The sequence below is a fragment of the Cervus elaphus genome, chromosome 23, assembly GCF_910594005.1.
Source record: "Cervus elaphus chromosome 23, mCerEla1.1, whole genome shotgun sequence".
Classification (NCBI taxonomy): domain Eukaryota; kingdom Metazoa; phylum Chordata; class Mammalia; order Artiodactyla; family Cervidae; genus Cervus; species Cervus elaphus.
Window position 1 is genome coordinate 72,460,235 of NC_057837.1, and position 7,431 is coordinate 72,467,665.

Consider the following 7,431-nt stretch of genomic DNA (forward strand, 5'->3'; position numbering starts at 1 on the left):
TCTAAACAAACCTTGAACAAACACATATTTAAAGAAAAAAATAGACACTGAATGATTGGTTGCTCTGGGCACCTATACATTGCAGGCTGCCAAGGGGTGGGGAAAAAGGGATCACCATATATCTGGGGGTCCTAGCAAAGTATGAAGCAGAAGCTTATACATAGAAGAACCAAGAAATCAGATAGACCACCCAGATGACTTAGGAATAGGGACCAAGGCCAAAGTCCTCTTACAGGGACTGCAGCTCATCAGGATGGAATAAGACCTCTTGAATGGAAACACCAGCATGTTCCCCAGCAGGAAAAAAAAAAGGCAAAAGACCTGACCAGGCAAATTTCCAAATGAAGAAAAACAAATGGCTAATACAAAAAATTTTTTTTCAACTTCACTAGAAAGCAAAACAAAAATAAGGGATTTTCCCCCCTATCTGATTAGCAAGGTTTCCTTCTTATTTTTCCTTCCTCTTGCTTCTTGTTTTTTCTTACTTTCTTTTTTAATGATGATACTCATCGTTGAGAGACCAGGGAAAGGGCACTCTCACACACAGCTGGTAGTTCTGTGAATTGGCACAGCTTATCTGGAGGGCAATTTGGCAGACTGGACTCAAAACCTACAGACAAGCATGTTTTTTGATCCAGCACTTCTAGGAATTTTTCCTACGGAAATAATTAGAAACGAACACAGGATGAATAATAGCAGTTTAGCATTTACTTGGTGCTCGCTCTGTGCCAGACAATATGCTAAGAACTTGACACTTTACTCACTTAGCCTTTACAGCAACACATGATGAGTATTATTGTGTCTATTTTTCAGGTGGGAAAACTGAGGCTCAAAGAGGTGTAGTAAGTTGTTCAAGTTCAAGCAACTGGTAAATGATAGATTGGGGAATGGACCCTGATCTCTAACTCCGAAAACCATGCTCTGAACCACCTTGCTATACATCCTCTGAAAAACTATGTACAAAAATGATGCTCTGCCTGATACTCTTTTAAAATAGCAAAAATTCAGAAATCATTTTATTGTGAAGGAATTGGGGGATACTTACATAAATCATATAGAATCATATGATAAAATACTTAGCCATTAAAAATAAGTTGTGAGAAAATGAGAACATGGGCAAATAGAAATGGCATATACTAAGTGAAAAAAAGAGGTAAAACAGTTATGTCCCATTTTCATTTTTAAGATCCATTTCATTTTTATGAAGTTCAAAAATAGGAAAGACTAGTCTATGGTGATCAAGATTTGAGGGGGATTATCAGTTGGGAAGCATGCTTAGAGCACTGGGGATGTTTTAGAATTTGAACTGCATTGTGGTCAACTTGGCGTATTTATGCATAAAAATTCAGTGTATAGTTAAACCGTGTGCTTTATGAAAGTTTATACATCCTATCTCACTAAAAAGAAAGAACAGCGCATAAATGCATAGAAAAAATCCTGGAGGGAAAGAACAGAAAAATGTTAGTAGTGATTGTTGCTAATTTTCCTTTTATTCTCTTTTTAAAAATTTCTTTGGCCTTGCCACACACACAGCTTGTGGGATCTTAGTTCCCTGACCAGGCTTTGAACCTGCTTCCTTAGCCGTGGAAGCACAGAGTCCTAACCACTAGTCCACCAGGGAATTCCCTCATTTTATTCTTTATACTATTCTTTTTTTCCTTTCTTCTTTTAAAAAATAATAAACCTGTATTACATTTATAACCAGAAAAAAAATAATACCCAGTTTATCCTTGGAGAGGAGCAGGGGGAAAGGACATGCATATGAAAACCATTTGAGGTTCAGACCTGGGATTCTTGGAGTGGACAGAACTCTTCAAGGGTTTCCAGTCCTGGGCACCCTCCTGAGTCTGGTCTTGCAGGCAGGATGCCCAACTTCCAAAGACAGAACAGAAGAGAGAAGCCCAGCACCCAGCCTGGCTTGATGGGTAAAGCTGGGGGACAAGCCCTGAAGAGCCAGGGATGGACGAGAAGAAATACCCTTAAGACAAGTCCCATCAGCTTTAAAATCAGATGAGATCGGGTGCGTTCAGGGTGGTATAGACCCCCCAGCTTTAAAATCTTGATGGATGGGTACTGCACTCTTGCCCCCATACCAGTCACAGCAACAGCTCATCATTGCGCTGCCAGTTAGATGCCTTGTTGTTCGCTGGCGATGACATCAGGCCTCCAGGGAGCCCACTGGTTGTCAATCAAAAGTCTTTCTGGCAGCAGTAAGTTATCACTCCGTTTCAAAGGGACAGATTCTGCCTAGATAAGGGGGCCAGGTATGGACCACTGTGACTCTTTCTTTCTGTTTAGATTCCAGGCCAGTAAAGAAATTAGGGTACTGCAAGGCAGGTTTCTGTGGGGCCTTCATGAGATCACCTGTGGCAATGAAATCCTGCCAACCAAGAGATGAATCAAAATAAAGAATTCGGATATAAAGAAGCTTTGGCTTATAAAATCATAATTATTTAATAGTGTAAATAATATGCTTAAATATAGAATAAGAAAAAATAATTGAGAATTAGCATCTCTTCCTTTCTTCCTTACTAAGAAATACTAATTTTACTGGGGCCATCACATATTCCTAGTAAATAAAACTCAATATTTCCTAGCCTTTGCTGTAGGTAGGGGTGGCATGTAACACAGTGATGGCTGATGAGGTATAGATGAGGAAATTGTAGAAAGTTTTCCTTTCTTGAAGGAGTCTTCTCTCCGTCCTTAGTAAAAGAAAATTGTGATGGCTGGAGCTACAATAGCTGCTTTGCAATCATGAGGAAAATCCCAGAAGACTTGCAGAGAACTCAGTCCTGACATCCTTGAGGCACTGAACCAGTAACAGCAACTGCCTGACTCTTCATTGTTTGTTTATTTAAGCTGCTGTCTGCTCAGATTTTCTGCTCAGGTTTCATTACTAAAGGCAATCTTTAACTGATTTGCCCAACAATATAAAAATAATAACTAATACAAAACAGGACATTTGAGGGAAAGTGTAACAGTGCCAATGTTTCACTGCAGGTAGTCACCATCTAAAATTGAAATATATGGCTGAAAATGATGATGGTTGCAATGTCTTGATGTTTTCCAGAGGCTTCTTTGAGGAACTAATATCTCTTCTGATGTAGAAAAATAGCTATCTAAAGTTCAGAAATTATTTCATCTTTACTGTTACATCCAAGTAAAATAAGACATCTTTCAAAATTTAAGAAGAGTATTATGTGAAACAATTTTTAAACAATTGTTTCTGATGATCTATCTCCATACATGCATTGAACAGTATATGACATGATGTTCATCTCATTTGAATTATGCAAATTTCATAATTTTTTTTAACCTTTAATTTGAAAATGATTGTAGATTTAGGGCAGAGTTGCAGAGTACAGAAAGTATTTTTCCATTTGCTCTTCACCCAGCTTCCTTTAATGTTCACATCTTACATAAGCATGTACATTTATCAAAATTAAGACATTAACTTGGGGGACTTCCCTAGTGGTCCAGTGGTTGGGAATCACCTTGCAATGCAGCGGATGTGGGTGTGATCCCTGGTTCGGGAACTGGTATCCCAGGTCCTAAGGAGCGACTAGGCCCTCACACCACAGCTTCTGAGCCTGAGGCCCACAGCTGGAGAGCTGTGAGTCACAGTGAAAATCCCTCATGCAGCAGCTAAAGACCTGGTGCAGCTAAATAAGTAAATATTTTTACAAGAAGAAATTAACTGGGTAATCGATATGGTACTATTGTTGTTGTTTAATAGTTAAGTCGTGTCTGACTCCTTTGTCACCCCGTGGACTGTAGCCTGCCAGGCTCCTCCATCCATGAGATTTCCCAGGCAAGATTACTGGAATGGGTTGCCATTTCCTTCTCCAGGGGATCTTCTCAACCCAGGGCTCTAACTGGCCCCTCCTGCATTGGCAGGCAGATTCTCTACCACAGAGCTACAAGGGAAGCCCTATGATACTATTAGCTACACTAAAGACTTAATTCAGATTTTTCTACTGATGTCCTTTTTTGATCCCAGTTTTCAAACCATGCTGCATTTAGATGCCATGTCTTCTTTATCTCCAGTGGCCTTTGAAAGTTTCTCAGTCTTTCCTTGTCTTTCACAGCCTTGACACTTTCTAAGCATTTTGTTGTTGTCATTTAATTGCTAAGTCGTGTTCAATTCTTTGCAACCCGATGGACTGCAGCATACCAGATTCCTCTGTCCTCCACTATCTCCCAGAATTTGCTCAAATTCATGTCCATTGAGTCGGTGATGCTATCTAACTATCTCATCCTCTGCTGCCCCCTTCTCCTTTCGCCTTCGATCTTTCCCAGCATCAGGGTCTTTTCCAGTGAGTCAGTTCTTTGCATCAGGTGGCCAAAGTATTGGAGCTTCAGCTTCAGCATCAGTCCTTCTAACGAATATTCAAGGTTAATTTCTTTTAGGATTGACTGGCAGTCCAAGGGACTCTTGAGTCTACTCCAGCACCACAATTCAAAAGCTTCAATTCTTTGGCACTCAGCCTTCTTTATGGTCCAACTCTTACATTCGTACATGACTACTGGAAACACCATCGCTTTGACTATATGGACCTTTGTTGGCAAAGTGATGTCTCTGTTTTTTAATACATCGTCTAGCTTTGTCAGAGCTTTCCCTTCAAGGAGCAAGCATCTTTTATTTTCATGGCTGCAGTCACTGTCTGCAGTGATTTTGGAGTCCAAGAAAATAAAATCTGCCACTGCTTCCACTTTTTCCTTTTCTGTTTGCCATGAAGTGGTGGGATTGAATGCCATGATCTTAGTTTTTGGAATGCTGAGTTTCAAGCCAGCTTTTTCACTCTTCTCTTTCACCCTCAACAAGAGGTTCTTTAGTTCCTCTTTGCTTTCTGCTATTAGGGTGATCAGACATTTGGTAGAACATCCCTTAATTTTGGCTTGTCTGATGTTTTCTCATGATTAGACTGAAATTGTGGATTTGAGGGAAGAAGACCACGGAAGTTACATGTTTTTCTCATGACATCCTATCAGCGATACATGATCACAATATGACGCATCATTGGTGATGTTGACCTTGATCTCTTGATTTCTTTCAACTTTCTTCCTTGTACTTTTCCATTTGCTTTAATTCCTATAATAAGTATGTGAAAACCGTGAATCTGAAAGTGCTTCAGAAACCGAAGATGTCCACAAATGTGAGGGTTAAATTTTTCATTTGATAAGGAATTGATGTCCTAGGCTGGAAGAGGGAAAAGGAGATAAGTATAGCTACAACATCAATGTTTAATTGCTCTGGAGGCTAGCCAGGACAGAGAAAGATGGAGATGACTTTAGAATTTATGTAACTGCTAGCAAAGAATTAGGGCCTCATCTAGATATTTTTAATATATTTCCCTTTACCCTACAGTCCTGGGTAAGGATAGAGGCCACTCCACTAGCCCAACTGAAAATGACAGGACGGAAGAGAGCTGATTCCACTGGAAAAGCAAGTGAAGATGGAAATGAACATTGACTAAGCCCCATCTGTGTTCCTGGTGCTTCACCTCATTCATTGAATCTTCTCAAGTCTTCTAGCTAAGTACAGTGGTCACCTTCATTTTAGAGATGGGGACACTGAGACTCAGAGAAGGGAAATGACTTACCCAAAGTCAGTTAACCATCACATGTCACTCAGATAGTGCTCTGGGTGTGCATGGGATTGCCACTCTGAACCTAGGACTCTGTGACATCAGACCTCACAGCACATGCTGCCCAGGAAGAACTGTGGGTGAAAATTCCAGTTGTGGGGAAAGATGATGAACTTTGGTAACTGTCCCCTATCCATAAGATTCCTCATAGTCTTAATGAACTGTGTCCTCATTGATCAGAGAATCTCTTGGGCGTGTATCCCCTGGTTCCTGATCCCATGACCTTCTGGATGCCTTGAACAAGTACCATCTGCAATCAGATGGGGCTGGGGGCCCGGGATGGCTGGGACAGTGTTCGCTTAGCCCCTCCTTGTAGGATGCTAGAATGCAGACAGAAACAAAGAAAGATATGGGGGGAAAGAGGAGACAGAGGGACAGAGAGAGAGAGAGAGAGGAAGAGAGAAATTGCTTCATTTTGGATTCCAGACTCTTCTTTGAGTCAGCCTTAAGAGCCCCAGTAGCACTCATCTTAGGGATGGATTTGAGCCAGTGAAGAACTCTTTCATTGAATTTAGTTCAAGACTGGTTTCTATAACTTGAAAACAAAGCATCCTGATGAATGCATTCTACTTACTCTAGTTTTTACTCCCTCGTAACATCACCATGTCTGTGTTTTTTGCCTGTCTAAGCCCCTAGCACTGATTCATAGGTGATTATGAATACAGATTCTGGAGGCAGAAAGACAGTGGATTGAACTGAATCTTACTTCCTCCACCAAACTGTGTGGTCTTGGGCAAGGGCTTCACTTCCTTGAACTTGCACCACCTGCAGAAAGGGGTGGTCATATCCTGCATTGGATGTTACGAGAATTACACAAGATAATGCGTGCAAAGTGCTCAGTGCATCACAACTTTTGCTTAGCTTGCAAGTAGCTATGATGATTATTTTTATTCAACTCTACTTGCCAACTGACCGTAATTTATTGATTTCCCAGTTCCACGAGACATCTGTTGGCCTAAGCCATTTTTTCTCCCCAGGCCACATAATTCATATGTCACTGGTAGCTTACGGATAAGTTTCTCCAGGGGCAGGAGTCTCTCTCAGCTCCTTAAGTTACAACTTAGGATTTTCAACTTGACGGTGGTGCAAAAGTGATATTCATTCAATAGAAACTGTACTTTGAATTTTGATCTTTTCCAACCAAGGTTTGGAATTGTTTGGAATTGTATGGGCAACCTATGTCGGGTGGTATGCTGGTAAATATTTAACAACCAGCATTCCAGAGCACACAAATGAAAACAGGAAAATGTTTCTGCCAGTTTCCACAGTGCAAGTTCTCCCACCATGGCTGATTTCAAGATATCCGTGTGATGTCTCTGAACACAGAGTTGGGAAGAATGTGGGTGACTGACTTTCATGAGCTCGAGCTGGCCAGCTCCAGCAAAGCCCTCTGTGCAGGCAGAATTCCCTCCAAGAGGGGTGTGGGCAGGGAAGGCAGTCCAAAATGTGTCCACTGGGACAGTCATGAAAGTGGTAATAGTGTGTCTTGCATTGGGTTTCTCAAAGTAAAGTCTGAAATGGCATTCTCTTTTTTTTTTAATTAGTTAATTTTATTTTTGGCTGTGCTGGGTCTTTGTGGCAGCGTGCACGCTTTCTCTAGTTGTGGTAAGCAGGGACTTCTTTTGTTGCAGAGCATGGGCTCCAGAGGGCTCAGCAGTTATGGTGTGTGGGCTCAGTCACCCCATGGCATGGGGGACCTTTAGCTCCCTGACCAGGGCTTGAACCTTTGTCCTCTGCATTGGAAGGCGGACTTTTAACCACTGGACCACCAGGGAAGTCTCTG